We start from the raw sequence: 21,716 nt of genomic DNA, 5'->3' as shown, positions 1-21,716 counted from the left end.
AAAATGAATCAACGCTCTTCTCTAAGTGAATTGAACACAGAAATGAGTTTACTCCTCCCTGTATTCTATCTTCTTTCCTTAAGCATTGCTTGCCTTTGTTCCTTTTTTTTCTTTCCATAGTCCGTACATTATTTCAAGTCCTACATAAAGGGGATTGGGACCCCAAAATAGCCGGTGATCCATGCAGAATGCTCTGAATTATATTACTACCACGATTTAGCACTGGGTTCATCTCTGAAAATACAGCTCAAGACCTGCATGATTCGAGCTCCACAGCCTCCGCTGAAAAGCATTGCCTATCAAAGCAACACACAGAAAAAGCACCAAACACGCTTGATAATATAAAACCAAGCCATACCCCCACAGGGTGAGACAATCCAGTCAGCAAGAAAAAAAATCATTGTTGGAATTATTTCTCCATAATGGAAAGCAATTCTCTGTGAGTTGACTTACAGGTCATGACATAAAACCAAAGAAAAAAAGAAAGAGCTCTAAGCATTGACAGATGTTCTGTGCTCGCTCCTGTCTCCTGAACCCCTCCGAGTCTCCATCAGAAGGCAGCCTGACCTGCAGCCCCTTTCAAGCAACTTAGGAACTGGAGATCTCTCATACAAAAGGTTTTACCCCTAATTCCACTGAAGACCCCCTCGAACCAAGCAAAAATTTTCTCACAGGAGAATTTAAGAGAGTCTATGGATTCATGCTCGATTTCATAATTTCCTCTCTGTACAAAAACCAGGGTATTTATTTCTCTTACGTAATTTCCAGGGAATCAGTTCCATGACCTGACTTGTATTCTGTTGGTCTACTGAGGGGACCTTACCGTCAAACAGTCACCCTTGGTGAGAACATACCCAAGGGCTGATATATGACTGCAAAGGAACTTAACAATTCCTGGAAGGAAAAGGGTTAAGAGCCAGTAAAAACAGCATAAATTTACACATGACCTAGTGTGATTACACTTTTATTCTCTTCCTTGCAAGAAACAACAACAATGACAACCTCCATAACTAATGCTTCTGGTCTAAAAAACCTTCTCCCTAAAGGACATGTTTTCACCCACTACTGATGATCTCAACAAATTTCTGGATAGAAAGGACCTATAGACAGAGAGATGTACTTGCCGGTGAGTTTTCTTTCCAAAGGATCTAAAAAGTCCATTCCAGGTCGTGGGAAAATCATCTCAACGATTGGGCTGAAGGGAGCAGCCTTGTGTGATCGGTTTGTGATGGTTCGATTCAAGCTGACAAATTCTAGAATTATAATTGTTTTGTCCCAATCTTAACTTGCTAAGAAGGGAGATGGCTTGAATAGCCAGAGGCCTTGACTCCAGAAAGAACTGTGAGTAGATAAAAGCTACTGCAGTGGCTTCAGTTAAAAAAAAAAAAAAAAAAAAAAAAAAAAAAAAAAAAATGCTGGCCCTGATACCATTGCCTTCCATGAGACAGAGTGCTCTGCCTTTTTCTTTGCAAAATATAGGAAGAGGATTGTCTTAAGCAAGTGAAAAGTAGTTGGGGACAAATAAAGGACACACATTTGTTTCCTTTTATAGGTGAGATCAAATGCACCAAAGACTAAACGAAGCCAGTGCCTCAGTCCTCTCTGTCCTAGCCCTGCACTAGAGGCATCCCTAGGTGAATAAGCTAGTTACAAACTGAGCTCTCAGTATAGGGTTCTCTGGGGCCAGCAGAAAGGGGGCAGAGAAGTGGGTTGCAACCTCTCCCTCCTACTCATATCTCTTAACAACCCAACAATCTCCTTTCCTCTTTGTCTTTCCTTTTCCTCCTCTAGGATTTTTTCATCAGCTGAAGAATAGGGGCATCTGCTGCCACAGAGAGGAGAAGTTGCTCTTTTGCCTTTGGCTATGGATGTGTCAGGGTGGCCGTGTATTCGCCTGGAGAGCCCACAGATGCCACTGACACAGCAGCTGCTCTGACAATAGCCCATCAGTGGTACTCTGTTCTCTTTCTCCCCTCTCCTCCTCCTTCCTGCTATCCACACACAAATTCTTCAAGGAAAACTTCTACGATGTTTCCCTTGAAGACAACAGGGCTGAAATATCTGGAGTAGCAGATACCTTAGAAGGGCTATCTTGGAGACTTCTGAATGCAATTGATGGTATTAGAAGTGCTGATGAAGAACTAACTTAAATGGAAAAGGTAGACATCCAGAAAAAAGTAAACATTTAGAAATAGCATAATTGGAAGATTTTTATTTTAAAAATCCATTCTTAAAGCCGGGCGCGGAGGCTCACACCTGTAATCCCAGCACTTTGGGAGGCTGAGACGGGCAGATCACGAGGTCAGGAGATGGAGACCATCCTGGCTAACAGGGTGAAACCCCGCCTCTACTAAAAATACAAAAAATTAGCCGGGCGTGGTGGCGGGCGCCTGTAGTCCCACCAACTCGGGAGGCTGAGGCAGAAGAATGGCGTGAACCCGGGAGGCGGAGCTTGCAGTGAGCCGAAATCGCGCCACTGCACCCCAGCCTGGGGGATAGAGCAAGACTCCATAAAAAAAAAAAAAAAAAAAAAAAAAAAAATTCCATTCTTAAAAAAGACAGCCTCAATTCTTCTGTGTGGAGTGACTTTCCTTACACCATATATATGGGCTATTCTAAAATGTATATCTCTCCTTTTATTCATGAAAAACAATACTAGGAAGAGAATTATTGATGGAAAAATATCTGGGTCAGGAAAATGACCCAGAGCAGAGATTTATGCCATACCAGAGAATATCCTTATATTACTAGACCTGTAGAAAAGAAAACTCTGCACTTTTCTAATATTTTTAAGTAAGGGCACCACATGTTCCCTTCTGCAAAGAATAACAAGTGTGTGCAAACTGTCCACAGGCCGAATCAAACTCACAACTTATACATACAGCTTGTGAACTAAGAATGTTTTTACATTTTTAAGGTAGCAAAAAATCAAGAGAGGAATACTATTTTGTGACATTTAAACATTTTATGAAATTCAAATATGTCTATTCATGAATAAAGTTTTATTGGGACACAGCTATGTTCATTCAGTTACAGATTGTCTCTGACTGCTTCCCAGCTGCAACAGCAGAGTTGAGTGGGTGATACAGGGGCTGTATGTGGGCCCAAACAATCTAAAACACTCACTATCTGATCCTTTATTTAAAAAAAAGTTTGCTGATTGCTGACCTAGAGTAACGCTATGAAGCATCAGGCTGAATTGAGTAAAAAGGATGTGAGAACTGTCTCTCATTTTGATTCTTGGAGGCTGAGTAAATTTGACTAAGTTACTTAAATGTTGGTGCTTCCTCATTAAAGTGGAGATAAAATTCAGGGCCAGGCATGGTGGCTCACGCCTGTAATCCCAGCAACTTTGGGAGGCCAAGGCAGGTGGATCACGAGGTCAGGAGTTCAAGACCAGCCTGGCCAAGATGGTGAAACCCCATCTCTACTAAAAATACAAAAATTAGCTGGGTGTGGTATAGGGCATCTGTAATCCCAGCTACTCGGGAGGCTGAGGCAGAGAATTGCTTGAACCTGGGAGGCGGAGGTTGCAGTGAGCCGAGAGCACGCCACTGCAATCCAGCTTGGGCGACAGAGCAAGACTCCATCTCAAAAAAAAAAAAAAAAAAATTTAGACAGATTTTTTTTTAGGGTGAACTAAATAATGATTGTAAATATGTACATGAACAATAAATGTGTCTGGCTACGGTGACTCGTGCCTGTAATCTCAGCACTTTGGGAGGCCAAGGTGGAAGGATCACTGGAGCCCACGAGTTTGAGGCCAGCCTAGGCAACATACAGCAACCCCATCTCTACAAAAAATAGAAAAATTGGCCAGATTTGGTGGCATGTACCTGTAGTCCCAGCTACTCTAGAGGATGAGGCAGGAGGATCACTTGGGCCTGGAAGGTCAAGGCCGCAGTGAGCTGTGATCATGCCAGCCAGGGTGGCAGAGTGAGACCCTGTCTCAAAAGCAAAACAAAACAGAACAAAAACCTAATACATGTTATTTTCTCTTCAGACTGATTGTAGTTGACATGCTTTGATCAAATACCCTTACATATTAAGTGGCTTCCAAATGGGTTCGTAAAATAGAAATAGAAATATTATTAATATCAGTTAATAAAATCAATGAATGTGAATGATTCCATGAAGATAAACTTTTGATCTATTTTTCGACACTGTATATTTTCTTGATTTTTGCAAATCTATCACTAGACTGTTGTAAGCCTGCTGTTCCGTAGAGGGATATAGGAGTCTGTGAAGTTTTCAGGCAAATGTTTAACTTTGGGTTGTTTCAACTAAACACATCATGAATTTGATCTCATTGGAGATCATTAAATGCTGCATTTAAGAACTCAAAACACCTTGAATATGATCTCATTAGTGATCATTAAATGTTGCACTTAAGAGTACCTAGTGCAAAACAATAATTGAATAAATTGGATTATTTTGCAACAAAAAATTATATCCTGAAAAGTGTTTAAGAACTTCACTTAATTTTGAATGCATATTGTACTATTGTTTGATTTTATTTTTTTGATTAAAAATTATATCTGTTTATATCAACGTCTATATTTTTATCTTTTGCTATGTTTGACCTCTGGGCCAGAATTAGGATGAGGTAAGTAAGGCACTACTCTCCTCAGGTGTAAAATTTAAGAGGCACCAAAAAAAAAAAAAAAAAAAACCTGCCAGTAATCAAGATAAATAATACTGTAATGCACTATTTTTTAAATAAAAAATTATGCAAAATAACTTACAATAAGCAAAATAGATCATGTGTATGTGTGTATATAGATTAGTTGGAGTTGTCTACAATAGAAAAATTCAAAATAACAATATATTAACCAAATAGACATATTTTTCTCTCATGAAAAAACATTTAGAGATTGGTATTCCATGGCCGATGGGGGCCCCATGGCATTTTGTGAAGGTCAGGCTCCCATATCTTCGCTCCAGTATTACACACACACACACACACACACACACACACAGGCACACACATGTGTATATATAATTTAACAAGTGACCTAGTTGATGTGATTACAATTTGTTTTTATTTTCTTATGTTTGTTTTCTATTTTCTCTAAAAATTTGTTATTTCATAATAAGGAACAAAACCTGATACACTCTGTTACTTTACAGATACAAAAGAGATATGATTCCATTTTCATTACCTCTTATGTTCGTTTTTCTTATTAAGACCATGATGCAATTTTGATCTTTTGTTTAGGTGGCTTCAAAGAATACTGGGTGAATGCTCTTTCAGGACATGTGGAAGTCATATTTCTCTACTCATTAGGAGAAGAAAATATTTTATCTGTCTAGAAACAACTAAATCATTCATATAATATTTTGATCTTTAGCTATTAAATGAGTGAAAGCAGAAATAGTTCTAAACCAACATAAATTCACTAGTGGGAGAGGCTCAGGAAAATTCCCTTGCTGGATTTAATAAGGAAAAATAAAAAGTAGAATGCATATTTTCACCATAATTCATTTTGCAGCTTTTACCACCATGCCTCATAGAAAGCAATTCTTGGTAAACTTTCTCTAGGAACTTAACTACAAAGTCATAAATGACTTGTTCTTACTAGATATTTCTAAAAATTAATAGAAGTTCATTTATTTCTCCCTGAGCCCCTTTAGACCTACCTTTAAGCCTAATTGAATCTTATTCTGTCAGAGTCAAGTTGTCAGTTTATTTTAATATCAAAAGCTCAGTATTGAACAGGGCTTTTAAAACTTCTGCTCATTTGAATATTTTCTTTAAAAGCAAGAGGAAAAAGCACATCCCATTATTAACTCTCCTGCCCTAGGTTTGTCATTGCACTGTTAATAATATGAAATGCTAAACCCACAGACAGCCCCTGAAAATAAGTGAAAACTTCCTGAAAATATTAGTTCTCAGTGAGATCATGGCTGACGGGTTTGTTGACCTGACATTGATTTTTTGTAAAAGTTTTCATAACAGTTGCATAATGGGTGTGCTTCCATAGAGGACAATTAGCCAATCAAATCTGGTGGCAGATGTGGGTAAAAATTTCAGAACAGCTTCGAGGAATCAATTAAATTAAAATGCAACAGAGGGGGAAAAATCAAATATGAAGATGAATGGGATTAAAAAATAATAAATGATTGCATTTCATGAGAAATTCTAGGAAGAAAATTTATCAAACATTAAAGATAAATAAAACCAACCCATAAGTTTTGGTGAAATCTTGATTTTCAGAATCTATTCCAATGAAATAGAAACAGTTATGCTAATTACCCCAAATAGAATGGGATTCTTCTGAATCCTTTATATTTTAGGACTAAAGATTTTTATTTAAAAAAAGATTTAGTGGCCAGGCATGGTAGCTCATACCTGTATTCACAGCACTTTTGGAGGCTAAGACAGGTGGATCACTTGAGCCCAGGAGTTTGAGAACAACCTGAATCACGCAGTGAGATCTCGTCTCTACTAAAAATAATTTTTAAAATGTAGCGAGGTTTGATGGCATGTTTCTGTAGTATTAGCTACTAAAAAGGCTGAGGCAGGAGGATTGCTTGAGCCTGGGAGATCAAGGCTGCAGTGAACAGTGATCATGCCACTGCAGTCCAGCCTTGGCAACATAACGAGATCCCGTCTCAAAATTATAAAATAAAATAAAATAAAAAGAGATTTAGTGATTATTGAGGTTAAATACTTATCAAAACTCCATGGACAAGTTAATTCATTTCTCTTATCCCGATTTTATTCTCCAAACAAAATAGGGAGTTGAACAAGACTTTCCTTAAGGTTCCCTTGTTACTTTTCTCTGTGATCTTTTCGGTACAACTAAAATGACAGAAATTTTACCTTATGTCGTTTGTCCATCTTAATAATTTGATCTACTAGAAATATCATTGTTAGAATCAATTTTAAGCACTTCTGCATGAATATAAGTCCCCTCGGAGTTATACAATGTAAATGATTGTGATACAAGCACAGTTAAATATAAGTTATTAACTTAATTCTCTCTGACCTGGTGTTTTTAGTCATATAACAATGGTACCCAACATTTTGGCACCAGGGACTGGTTTCATGGAAGAGCATTTTTCCACGGACAGGAGAGGGGCGGTTGTGGGTGATGGTTTCAGGATGATTCAAACACATTACACTTATCCCTAAATTCTCATAAGGAGCACGTAACCTAGATCCTTTGCCTGCACAGTTCACAATGGGGTTTACACACCTACAAGAATCGATTGCTGCCCTGATCTGACAGGAAGCGGAGCTAAGGTGGTAATACTCGCTCACCTGCCACTCACATTCTGCTTTGTGGCCCAGTTCGTAACAGGCCACAGGCCATCGACCTGTACTGGGGGTTGGGGATCCCTGTCCTATAACATTCAACATGACATCATTATTTCTTCTGTTTGTTTTTTACGTAGTGACTTTAATCTGATATCTCTTAGGATCCACCCAAAGATGCTGTTACTATTGTTAGTATCATTATAGTTTTCAGTAGAGTATGCCAAACTAAAGACAACTACTTACTTTCTTCATGGCCAGGAACTGCATATGAATTTAAAAACCGTGTTTCTATCTTTTCAATACAATGTTCTTAACATAGATATGGGTTTCCTTCATACAGGCTCCTGGAAAAACCTAGTAGACTGGCAGCTTTCATTGCAGATAACCAGGATATAAGAAGATAGTGCATTTTATATTTTCAAGAGTGTTTCCTCTGTACGTGTTTGTAAACAAGCATACCAACAAGTTTTTGTGAGCCTCTGTCTTGCTTATACGCTATGATAGCTAAAAAAATCAGTGATTTACTGTAGCCACCTGATAAACATCAGCTTTACTGAAAACTAAATATCCCTCATTCACATATTGTATCAAACATCCCTCATTCACATATATCAATTGGGCAGTCACAAAAAGTATATTAAGGTGGAGATTTGTTTCCATTATAAATGCCTTTTTTTCAATACTTTAAAAATATATTGAACACTGTTCATTGGGACAGTAGCTACAATGCATGTTCTAACATACACCCACACTCCCCTTTATGAATACTTCATTTGTTCACTAAAAAGCTATTGTCAGACTGGAATCCATTCCATCCCTTTCTCTCATTCTTACGTTTAGTGAAAAATGAACATCTTTATTCTTTGTGTTTTGATTGATTGCAAATAGCCCTATTAGATTTTAGTATTACTTAATTACATGTCCATAATAGTGAATTTTGAAAGCATGAAAAGTAAATTTTAAAATCAAATTTTAGTTCTAAAGGGATATCAAAGAATATATCCTAAAGGAAGGCAGCACTAAATCCATTAAGGAGGCCTGGCATGCTAGCTGTAACCCCAGCACTTTGGGAGGTCAATGTAGGAGGATCGCTTGAGCTCATGAATTTGACAATGTAGGGAGACCTTGTCTCTACTTTAAAAAAAAAAAAAAGAAAGAAAGAAAGAAAGAAAAATTGCTTCTACTCTCACTGCCAAAAGTTGGGGGCTGGCTTTAAGGGAAAGAACCAGTTTTGACATTGTACACGAGTGTGTAAGAAAAAACGCAGCAAATCCATGGATGGAAAAAGTAAGTAAAATTATTATGAAGATGAACAAATATTTGACTGAAATCTTCATTTCTCAATTGATTGCTATTTAGCTCCAGCATCAACCCACATAGCCAGGTGGCTGCTGTTCTAGGACAATTTTAGTTTAAACAGCTCTTGGTTCTCTAGCTCATGTATTCAGTACTTAGTACCTTCTATTATGTCTTAATATGATATACCAGAAAGGTTGTGAAACAGTATACAGATTCTTGGGCTAGGATAAGTGTTTTTGATAGAGTCCCAACCACTTTACCTATTTCCCTTCAACAGTTGTTTTAATATGTGACCACATAGAAAAAAGGGTGAAGAGCTGGCACATTGCAGAGACAGTGGATCCTGCTCTTTGTTATACGTAAGCAGCAAGAGGTTCTTCTTAAGCTGTAATGGTGATCTAGCCACGCATTTCCAGATCCTCACAATTAATGTTTCAATGGCAGATAAAAAATTAGTCATCTCTTTTATTGAATTGTGAGTGCATATGTCATTCACAAAAATGAAACATGTTATATTGGAAAGCTGGATTTTTTTCAACGGATCAGTTATTGGAAACTAAAGTTTATAACAAATATTATAGATGAAGAAAAACATAGAGCCATGCTCAGTCTTGTGTTACTTTAAAGGTACAATCTTGGCCAGTGGCTCACACCTGTAGTCCCAGCACTTTGGGAGGCTGAGGCAGGCAGATCACTTGAGCCCAGAAGATCAAGACCAGTCTGGGCAACATAGTGGACCCTGTCTCTGCAAAAAATACAAAAATTAGCTAAGCAAAGTGATGCATGCCTGCAGTCCTAGCATTTTGGGAGGCTGAGGTGGGTGGATTGTTTGAGCTCAGGAGTTAGAGACCAGTCTGGGCAACATGGTGAAACACTGTCTCTAAAAAAATTGAAAAAATTAGCTGGGCATGGTGGCACACACTTGTAGTCCCAGCTACTTGGGGGGCTGAGGTGGGAGATCACTTGAGCCTGGGAGGTCGAGGCTGCAGTGAGCCAAGATTAGGCCACTGCACTCTACCCTGGCTGACAGGGTGATGGCCTGTTTCAATTAAAAATAAGTTAAAAATACAATCCTATTATATTGCCTGACAATCCTATTTAACTGCCCTAGTCTATTTAATCTCCTAGTCTCTGACATGAGTATTTGAACCTTTTCTGCCTGCATTCAAACCTCTAACAATATCCTTCACTCTGATCTGATTACCTTGCTTCTCATTACACTGAAAAAAATGGAAGCAGAGAACAACTTCAACCTTCAGTTCTCTCTCACCCAACATGAAATCCACCTCTGCGTCTCTACCTGTGCATGCTTTTCCCTTTCTGTGTCTGTAGCTTAGATGAGCTCTCACCACTCCCTCTACTTGTAGACGAGATCCCTTCTCATGTATTCAAGGACTCTGCATCTTTAATTATCCTTTCTCTCCTACATTATCTATTTTTTCCTTAGAGAGGGATCATTCCCATCTGTTCATAAACATACTGAACTACCTCCCACTAACAAAAGAAAGCAAAATACAAAGAAAGAAAGAAAAAAGAAAGCTTCTAATGACCCTGTATCTCCCTCCAGCTATTACTTCATTGTCTTCCCTCCTTAGCATCAAGACTTTTCAAACATTTTCCCTACTTTCTCATCTCTCATTCTCTATTGAACCCTCTTCAGTTAAGCATTTACTCCAGACATTCTTTCCAAAGTATTTGATGCTTGGTTCTGTCACTGACAATCCATCACCTCTCTCTTCCTTGGATCACGTTCTTTATTTGGCTTTTAAGTAACCATTCTTCTCTGCCTTTTCCCTTATGTCTTGCGATCATTTAAATATTGTCCCCTCCAAATCTTATGTTGACATTTGATCACCAATGTTGGTGGCGGGGCCTAATGCCTGGGATTTGGGTGATGGGGGCAGATTCCTCATGAATAAAATAATGCCCTTTTATTTACCTATTCATGAGGAATCAGCCCCATGGGGAGTAAGTTCTCACTAAGATCCCATGAGAGCTGGTTGTTAAAAAGAGCCTGGCACCTCTTTCTCACTCTCTTGCTTTCTCTCTCACCATGACATCTCTGCATATGCCAAGTATCTTCCACCTTCTACTATGAGTGGAAACAACCTGAGGTCCTCACCAAATGCAGATGGCAGCACTATGCTTCTTGTATAGCCTGCAAAACCGTGAGTAAATGAACCTCTTTTCTTTATTAATTGCCTAGCCTCGGGTATTTCTTTATAGCAGCACTAAATAAACTAAGACATGCCTCAACCTCACAGTGTTATAGTGATTCTAGCTCTATCTCACAACCTAATTCCCTATCTCCATTTGATTCCTAGGAGGTGTCATTCAAGCCTATGTCATTATCTATTATCTATCTATCTATCTATCTATCTATCTATCTATCTATCTATCATCTACCTATCTACCTACCTACCTATACAGATGGTTTCCAAATGTGCATCTTATAGATCTTTCCTTCACAACTCTAAATTCACATATACAACCTTCTACTCTTTGTCCCCATTTGAGTATAAAATGGGTATCTGACACATAACCTGGCCAAAACTGAATCTTAATTTTTACTGCCCCCCCAGATTCTCAAATTCTTCTTCAGGGCCTTTGCACTGGTTTAGAATTCTGTTTCTTCAGGCATCCACATGGGTTGCTTTCTCTATTCTGGTTATCTGGGTAAACATTACTAAGAGGCCTCCATTGACTACCCTACTTAAAATGGCAACTTATCTTTGCACTGGTATGTTTCTTTATTTTTTATTTCATTCCCCTTAATGGTACCTGACATTAAATTGCAGTCATGCATTGCTGAGCAATGGTGATATGTTCTCAGAAATGCATCATTAGGTGATTTTTGTCATTGTGAGAACCTCATAGAGTGTACTTGCTCAAAGCTATTAATAGATGATATAGCCTACTACATACTCTGTGATATGGCCTGTTGCTTCTAGGCTACAAACCTATACAGCATGTTACTGTACTGAATACTGTAGGAGTTTGCAACACAATGGTAAGTATTTGTGCATCTCAGTATGGAAAAAAACACATTAAAAATATGGTTTTATAACCTTATGGGACTACCATTGTATATGTGGTCCATTGATAATGAAACATCATTAGGCTTAGCATGAGTAAATATATTTGTTTCTTTAATTTCTGTCTCTCCCGCTATGTATATATAAATATATATGCATATTTATATTTTGTATTATATATATAATATATATATCTATATTTGAGACAAAGTCTCACTCTGTCACCCTGGCTGGAGTGCAGTGGCGCAATCTCAGCTCATTGCGACCTCCGCCTCCCAGGTTCAAGCAATTCTCCTGTCTCAGCCTCCTGAGTAGCTGGGATTACAGGTGTGCACCACCATGCCAAGCTAATCTTTTTGTACTTTTTAGTAGAGACAGGGTTTTGCCATGTTGGCCTGGCTGGTCTCAAACTCCTGCCTTCAGGTGATCTACCCGCCTTGGCCTCCCAAAGTGCTGGGATTACAGGCGTGAGCCACCACGCCTGGCCACTCTCTCACTGTATTTTAAGTTTCATGAGGGAAATATCCTTTTTTTCTATTTAGTTCATTATTACCTTCAAAATGTCTATACATGATCTGACACATGGTACATATGAATGCATGAATTAATGAATTTTATAAAAATTGAGTACTTGTTGAAAATTGTTATCTCACTGGCTGCTTTAATTTAAGAAAGAAAGAGAGAAAGAAATATAAAAGGAAGGAAGGAAAACAGAGAAAAAAGAAAAGAATAAAGAAGGAAGGAAAGAAAGAAGAGAAAGAGAAAAGAAAGACAGACTACTAAAAAAAGGCATGATTTACATTGGGAATTATTGTTCATTGCAATGAATTGTGTGTAAGGATAGAGAAGATATGAATTCTTGTATCAGATCTACTAAATAATTACATGATTGTAAGAAAGACACCTTCTTCTTTTGAGCATTTCATTGATAAAGTGGTTAGAAGAGGTACATGGGAGATTCATTTTTAAAATTACGTGAGCTATATCTGTCACTTATTATACCTACAAATAAGGCAATATTAGAGCATCTTATGATGGTACAGATTGGAATACTAAAAATGTATATATTTCACAAACAACAAAAATAAAAATAAACCCCATATATTGGCCATTTACTCTGTGCTAGATTTTGTCTTAAGGGCTTTTACAATATGTCATGTTTCATTTAATTGTCAGAACAATTTTATGAGTTAAGTACTTTAACCCCTATTTAACAAGAAACTGAGGCTTAGATGCTTGAAGAGTTTCCCTAAGGCCACACCATTAGTAATCCATGGGGCTAGGAATCAAATCTAGATTATCTGACCACCTAGATTTCAATCTAAATTAAATGAGAGAGTGAAACAGACACAGAAAGAGACAGAGAAAGAGAGACTAATATGAAGAGAGTAAGAATAAGTAGAAAAAAATCAGAGAAAAGAGAAATCGATACATATAAGGTCAAGAAACAAAGAAACAGAGACAAAGAGACAGAGAGATGGATGGAAATACTTAAAACCGATACTAGCATGGCAGTATATCTGTGAGAATGCATTAAATTATCTTATATACTACTTCTTTCTCTCTCTCCCCCTCCTCCACCCCCATTCTACACACACACACACACCCCAACATACACGCACAGACACTACTTATAATGACAGAATTATTGAGACTTTGTTTTTTCTAATATTTTTATCTTTAATTGAAAAGAAAAACCACAGCCTTAATCAAATAAGCACTGATAGTATAAGATGGTGGCCATTAAATGTCTGAATTTGTTACAAAATATATTATTTAGTGTCTAGCAGACAGTACTTTATGGGAAGGTGGCTAATCCTACCTTTCTCTGTTCATCACATCTGGATACTGACATAAGCAGGATTTAGAAAACAGAAAAATCCTTTAAACAAATATCACAATTCTTTGAAATGCATATAAATTATGAGATTATCATATACATATTTATAAAGCAAATATTCACTCATGCCATTAAAATCATGTTTATTAAGCTATACCTATATATGCATTAGTGTGATTATTTTAACACAATATTGGTAATCGATACCTAAATTTTGGCTGCCTTTCCTTGCAATAAATAGAGTGTTGAATTATTTATTAGATGCTCAACGGATGTCATCCAGAGTTTCATGTCTATATTTGTAGACTGAGAATGGCAGTCTAAAGAAACTACAATTTTATCTTCTAAATATGTAATCCATGTTGAGGTAGCTGGGGGAAATCTATCACATGGAATCTATACTTAGAACAATGTTATTTGTTGCTTTTCAGTGCCTGCTATTTTCTGACTTGAATGGTGTCCATTATATTTTGTTTATCGGTATTATTGACACTGAGCATTCCAAGTTATTTTTCCAAATATCATTCCATAGCAGTCGGGGATAAATTAAAACTTAATGGATTTACTTCATGGAAAAAACATGTGTTCTCTTGTGACCACAAGGTGGCACAATAGTGACCAAAAATACTCAGCCTCCTAATAGAATTACAATTACCAGAGGCATTTACATAATTGTTATTATTAATCTTGTTATCACTACAATTATGACATTTCATAATTAAATATCACCCAACCTTTGGGGAAAAGGCAAAGTGCTTTTGTTTAGTTTTTGTCTTCTTTCTGCCTGCAACATCATTAATATTTTTTTTCCTCCAATCTCCAACCCCACCAGGACAAGCAGGTCCACAGAGCTATCATTTTATTTATTATTCAAAGGTTTAAAACAAAGAGTAATAACTTAAATAATAAGTTACACTTTTGAAGAAGGATAAACACAACGTTATACTGTTCAATGGATCTAATGCTGCTCTCCATTCAGTCTTAGTTATTTCATGACCATGCTAACATTTATTTGCAATATAAGAATAAAAATACCATTCCAGAAACTTCGGCTTACACTACAGGTTCAGATTTGTCCATTGAAAATTGCTGTTTTTCTGCATTTCATGCCAGGCCCAATATTGGGAAGAGAACCCAGAATAGCCCACTGTGTCCTGCATTTATTTCACAATGGCTTTGTATTGAGAACAGGCCATCTCTCATCATGTTCAGGAGACTGGGAGACCACTGATGCCTGGGAATCTAGGTGTTGCAATGATGGTGAGCTACACTCATTGGAAAGGTATACAAGAGAAACTACCTTTTCCCCAAGTTAAAATGAAATACAGGCTAGCCAGGTACAGTTTGCCATTCGTCAAACAAATCACCCACCTGAAGATGCACTTCTTTTTATTTTTTATTTATTTATTTTTTTTGAGACAGAGACTCTCACTGTCGCCCAGGCTGGAGTGCTGTGTCGTGATCTCGGCTCACTGCAAGCTCTACCTCCCGGGTTCACGCCACTCTCCTGCCTCAGCCTCCCCAGTAGCTGGGACTATAGGCGCCCGCCACCATGCCCGGCTAATTTTTTGTATTTTTAGTAGAGACGGGGTTTCACCGTGTTAGCCAGGATGGTCTCGATCTCCTGACCTCGTGATCGGCCCACCTAGGCCTCCCAGAGTGCTAGGATTACAGGCATGAGCCACCGCGCCCAGCCCTGATGCACTCCTTTATAATAATAACATGAAGGGTTAGCAGTATCCATAAATGAGCATTTTCCCCCAACTTCCCTAGATTAAGAATTCTGGCATTTTACAAAATAACATGTATGATGATGCCTTTTATTAGTTTATGTCGTGAGCGTAAGGTGTCCCCATTGGAATTTTAGTGTTCTACTACGGTTATTACATTTTTCATGATGCTACTTGCTTCCTGCCATTACAATTGTAAAAGTAATATTTCATCTTTTTTGAAATCAAATTTTGTGGTGTTTTTAAATGGCTTCAATTTTCCTGTTTAAAATAGACCTAATTTTAGAAAAGGGCAGTAATAGCAGAACTGAAAACTAAATTCAACAAATATGACTTTAACTGAATTGTCAAATTATTATCATGGATGTACAAAATGTACATCACAGTGAGTTGTACATTAAAGAAAGATTTTTTAAAATTGCACAAAGTATTGTAAAATTGGAACTTTCCAGCTGAATTCAGATGGTACAGTACTTATGAGAATAGAAAATACTGCACTAAAATACATATGTATCTAACCCTGTTCAGTCTGCTATAACAGAATGCCATAAACTGGATGGCTTATCAACAACAGAAATTTAATTCTTAGAGTTCTGGAGACTTGACAGTCCAAGATCAAGGCAGATTCATTGTCTGGTGAGAGTCTACTTTCTGGGTCAGAGGCAGCACCTTTTCACTGTGTTTCCACAGGGTAGAAGGGGTGAGCGGTCTCTCTCAGGCCTCTTCTAAAAGGGCACTAATTTTTCTCATGAGGCCTCCACCCCCATGAGCTAATCAGCTTCCAAAGGCCACACCTCTGGATACCATGGCCTTGGGGGCTTAGGATTTCAACATGGGAATTTGGAGGGGACAGAAACATTTACACCATAGCAATGTGCCAATGAAATAAAAGCATTGTAAGCCAACAACAAAAAAATCAGGGCTACAAGTAGAGCGAGGAAAAATCAGCACATTTTGTGGCTGTAAAGAACCATAAAGTAATTTAAAGAACATCCATGTCATCAATGTTCAGAAATAGTGGACCAAGGAGGTTAACTCCCCCCAAACCCACAGCTCATTAATGGCAGCCCTGAGATGGAAATCAATTTCCCTTGGGAGCAGGAGGAGACTACGATCTCATACATCAACCACCATATCAAGGTGAAAACATAAGATTTTTTTTTAATTGTGATAATCAGTAGAGCATTACTATCCTACCGCTAATAATACTTTTGCTTTCAAATTCCTCTGAAATACCTTGCTATTACTAATATATATGGAAGAAAACAGAGAATATTCATTTACTGAATAACTCCTATCTGCCAGATAGTTAGATGTGTGTCTGTCTATACATACATATATATACATGTATATAAACATACACACACACATATATATGTATGTTGATATATATGTGTTTGTGTGTAAAGATATCCTGACATACTCTTTGCAATTAGCCCATACTATAGTTTGAATGTTTGTTCCTTCTAAAACTCATGTAGAAATTGAACTGCCATTGTAACAGTGTTAAGAGGTGAAACCTTTAAGAGGTGATGAGGCCATGGAGGCTCTGCCTTCAGGAGTGGACTAACGCCTTTATCACAGGAGTGGATTCATTCTAAAAGGGAGATTTTGTCACCTTTCCTCTCTCTCTTTTGCCCTTTCTTGTCTTTCCACCTTCTACTGTGGGATGACACAACTAGGAGGCTGTCCCTCAATCTTAGACTTCCCAGCCTCCAGAAACATGAGACAATAAATTTCTGTTCATTACAAGTTAATTGGTTGGTGCTATTTTGTTATAAGTAGCACAACATGGACTGAGAGAGCCCACAGGTAAATATGATTAGCTCCATTTACACTCATGAAGAAACTAAGGCTCAATGACAGTTAGAAAATCACCCAAGTTCATACAGCTGCCAAGGGGCACGCCTTTAAAAAAGGAAATTTTATTTTATTTTATTTTATTTTATTATTGTTATACTTTAAGTTTTAGGGTACATGTGCACAATGTGCAGGTTAGTTACATATGTATACATGTGCCATGCTGGTGTGCTGCACCCATTAACTCATCATTTAGCATTAGGTATATCTCCTAAAGCTATCCCTCCCCCCTCCCCCCACCCCACAACAGTCCCCAGAGTGTGATATTCCCCTTCTTGTGTCCATGTGTTCTCATTGTTCAATTCCCATCTATGAGTGAGAATATGCAGTGTTTGGTTTTTTGTTCTTGCGATAGTTTACTGAGAATGATGATTTCCAATTTCATCCATGTCCCTACAGAGGACATGAACTCATCATTTTTTATGGCTGCATAGTATTCCATGGTGTATATGTGCCACATTTTCTTAATCCAGTCTATCATTGTTGGACATTTGGGTTGGTTCCAAGTCTTTGCTATTGTGAATAGTGCCGCAATAAACATACGTGTGCATGTGTCTATATAGCAGCATGATTTATAGTCCTTTGGGTATATACCCAGTAATGGGATGGCTGGGTCAAATGGTATTTCTAGTTCTAAATCCCTGAGGAATCGCCACACTGACTTCCACAATGGTTGAACTAGTTTACAGTCCCACCAACAGTGTAAAAGTGTTCCTATTTCTCCACATCATAGCACCTGTTGTTCCCTGACTTTTTAATGATTGCCATTCTAACTGGTGTGAGTTGGTGTCTCATTGTGGTTTTGATTTGCATTTCTCTAATGGCCAGTAATGATGAGCATTTTTTCATGTGTCTTTTGGCTGCATAAATGTCTTCTTTTGAGAAGTGTCTGTTCATATCCTTTGCCCAGTTTTTGATGGGCTTGTTTGTTTTTTTCTTGTAAATTTGTTTGAGTTCATTGTAGATTCTGGATATTAGCCCTTTGTCAGATGAGTAGGTTGTGAAAATTTTCTCCCATTTTGTAGGTTGCCTGTTCACTCTGATGGTAGTTTCTTTTGCTGTGCAGAAGCTCTTGAGTTTAATTAGATCCCATTTGTCAATTTTGGCTTTTGTTGCCATTGCTTTTGGTGTTTTAGACATGAAGTCCTTGCCCATGCCTATGTCCTGAATGGTAATGCCTAGGTTTTCTTCTAGGGTTTTCATGGTTTTAGGTCTAACGTTTAAGTCTTTAATCCATCTTAAATTAATTTTTGTATAAGGTGTAAGGAAGGGATCCAGTTTCAGCTTTCTACATATGGCTAGCCAGTTTTCCCAGCACCATTTATTAAATAGGGAATCCTTTCCCCATTGCTTGTTTTTCTCAGGTTTGTCAAAGATCAGATAGTTGTAGATATGCGGCGTTATTTCTGAGGGCTCTGTTCTGTTCCATTGATCTATATCTCTGTTTTGGTACCAGTACCATGCTGTTTTGGTTATTGTAGCCTTGTAGTATCCACTTCTGCCTGATTTAGCCATGATCTTCCTACAAAAGTATGTCATACATTAGAGAAAAAGATGAATTGTTCTTCTCCCATCTCAAATGTGCTCAACACACCTGTTCTTTCCCATCATGAGGTGTGGTTCTGTCTTGTGAGCAGTTTTTAGTTCTGTGGGGTCTACCAGCACAGCATAGGCTGGTGAGGTTTTTCAAGCTCAATGAGCAGCAGCTTAGTTGAGTAGTGATATGTTATTTTGGGATGATAAGCCTACTCCTCTCAGGACCCGTCCAATTTAACAGGAACATGTTGAACAGTTTGAAAATAACACATGTTATTATGATATGAAGCAGTTAAGTACTTTTGGAAATGGCTTTAATTTAATGCCCAGTAAGTAGATAATGCGGGAGGATTATCCTGTATTATACGCAGTTTGATTTTTCCTCTGTTTGTTGCTATTCACCAAGCCTTAGGTGTATCTGAGCAGAGTAGTATTTTATTCTCAAAACTGTATTTTACTGAATGCTCATGATTCCCACAATGGAAAGGATGTATGATATAAGTCATCCAAAGTAATTTTGGTCAGATAGAACAGAAACAATTTACACTTGGATTGGGAATAATTTATATTTCTTCTACTAAATCATTGCATGATTTCTCCTTTTTAATTTTTTGTTTGTTTTTTTGATTAGGTCAAAGTTAAAAGTTAAGGAATGTAAATTATGAAACACCAAAAGAGATGAGTTTGCTGCTGGCAGTATTAACTGCCTACACTGTATTAGCATTCATTATGTGCTAGGCATTCTTCTAAGGACCTTATAAATATTTTCTCACTAACCCTTTTAACAAGTGTAAGGTGGGTACTGTTATTTTCTTTACTTCACAGTTGAGAAAACTTGGGCCCAGAGAGGTTAAGTAAATTGCCCAAAGTCACACAGTAAGAAAGCAGTAGAACTAGGCTGGGCATGGTGGCTCATGCCTGTAACCCCAGCACTTTGGGAGGCCGAGGCAGGTGGATCACCTGAGGTCACGAGTTCGAGACCACCCTGGCCAACATGGCAAAACTCCATCTCTACCAAAAATACAAAAAAATTAGCTGAGTGTGGTGGCGTGTGCTTGTAATCCCAGCTACTTTGGAGGCTGAGGTCTAGAATTGCTTGAACCTGGGAGGTGGAGGTTGCAGTGAGCCAAGATCATGCCACTGCACTCCAGACTGGGTGACAAAGTGAGACTCCATCTCAAAATAATAATAATAATAATAATAATAATTAATTTTTTAAAAAAAGAAAGAAGTAGAACTAGAATTCAAACTTAAGGCATTTGATTCTTAATTCTGCACCCTTAAATTTGTAGCTTAATACAGAAAGGAAATCTATAGCTAAGGAAACTGAGAATCAGAGACAGCAGCTCAGTTGCTCCAGGTGGCACAGTTAATAAGTGGCTGTATCCAGCCCAAATCTGTGTGATTCTCTCAGATTGGGCTGTTTTCTTCATAGCACTTGTTTCAAGAAGGGAGCACTTCCATTTAATGATAAAAACAAAAACAACAACAAAAAAAACCCAGTTGCTCCCCAAAAAAACAAAACAAAAAAAACCTGTTGTTCCTTGTGTTTGCTTATGCTTTAAGGCTGGCCCTGCCAAAAGACTAAACATTTCTGCTTCCAAGGTAAAAGGCTTGGTGGCAATAAATCAGTGTACATAGGTGTGCCTCACTGTACATTAGCATTTCCCTGAAAAGGTGCGAGCTTTTTTTTTATTCAATTGTTGTTTGTGCACATTTTGAAGAAGTTTATCTTCTTTTATCATGGTTCTTACCAACTGCCTCCCACATTTCTTTTTTTTTACCTTTGTTTTCCCAGCTTCTCCAAATGTTTGTTGTTTTTTTTTTTTTCCTTTTGAGACAGAGTCTCACGCAGGCTGGAGTGCAGCGGCGTGGTCTCGGCTCACTGCAGCCTCCGCTTCCCGGGTTCCAGCGATTTTCCTGCCTTAGCCTCCTGGGTAGCTGGAATTACAGGCACATGCCACCACATCCAGCTAATTTTGTATTTTTTAGTAGAGACAGGGTTTCACCATGTTGGCCAGGCTGGTCTCAAACTCCTGACCTCAAGTGATCCACCCGCCTCGGCCTCCCAAGGTGCTAGGATTACAGGCTGAGCCACCGTGCCCGGCCACTTCTTTGAATACTTAATGATCAATAACACTTCTAGAAAATACCGGCTTGCTATTTAACAAAGGGTCTCGAAATGATCATTTGTGCTGTTTACTGATTAAAATACTTCAACCTTGGGCAGCATCAGGTCTGCTTATTGCCCCAGATTGGCCACTGGTAATTGTGTTTTCTTCTTCCTTCCCTCCATGTCTGTCACTCTTTAGGCAGATAACTCCCAAGTTGGAGGTTTCTTCTACATAAAAAGGGATCTGATGTCCTCTTGATATCCTAAAAATGTTTGGTTCTGGAATTGGCGGCTAGCAGAGGCTAGCTCTGTCCTTAACCCGGCCCCTATGACTAGCCTCCCTTCCCCAGGCCAACTAGTGTCAGAAAGAATCAACCAGCAGCACGATAAATAATTGATCTTCAACATGTGCTTCTAATTCAAATAAAGGGCATTTAACCACAGTGAGTATCGCATGTGACTGAAGTATTTTATGTGGAAATTTGAAGATTTCTGATAACTTGCTGTAAAGAAGTTTTCACGGTGACTACATCTCCAGGGGCCCTTTCTATCTCAAGTTCAAGTTTCTTAGACAGTGATTAAAGACCTTTTATTGGCCCCTGTGGTAAATGATAGCATAGAGGAAAAAAAAAAAAAAAAAAAAAACAGCATTCTTTGGCTATGTAATTTAGCAAGACTTAATCTATTTGTTTGAGTTTTCATCCATCAGGCTTGCTGAAATACTTTAAATAATTAACCTGTTTCTCTGCAGACTGAAGCGTCCCCAGAGTTTCCATTCCAGGCCTGAGATGAGTGATTACCCAGCACAGATTGTCTTATTTATTTGGAAGACTCTCCAGCTCAGTCCAGCTGCTTTTTCTTGGGACAGCAGACAGACCCTGGACATGGTATCCTTTTACGTTACAGTATTTATAAAGTAGAATAAATCAATGAGACCCAACAGAAAAAGGCCATAGTTTATTTTATTCATTTTATTTTTGTTTTTTCTACCATCCCTGCTAGGTGCTCAGCAACTCAATCTATCTAATTTCAAAACATG

Source organism: Pongo abelii, chromosome 19, assembly GCF_028885655.2.
Source record: "Pongo abelii isolate AG06213 chromosome 19, NHGRI_mPonAbe1-v2.0_pri, whole genome shotgun sequence".
In the NCBI taxonomy this organism is placed as follows: domain Eukaryota; kingdom Metazoa; phylum Chordata; class Mammalia; order Primates; family Hominidae; genus Pongo; species Pongo abelii.
This window is presented reverse-complemented; position numbering follows the sequence as displayed.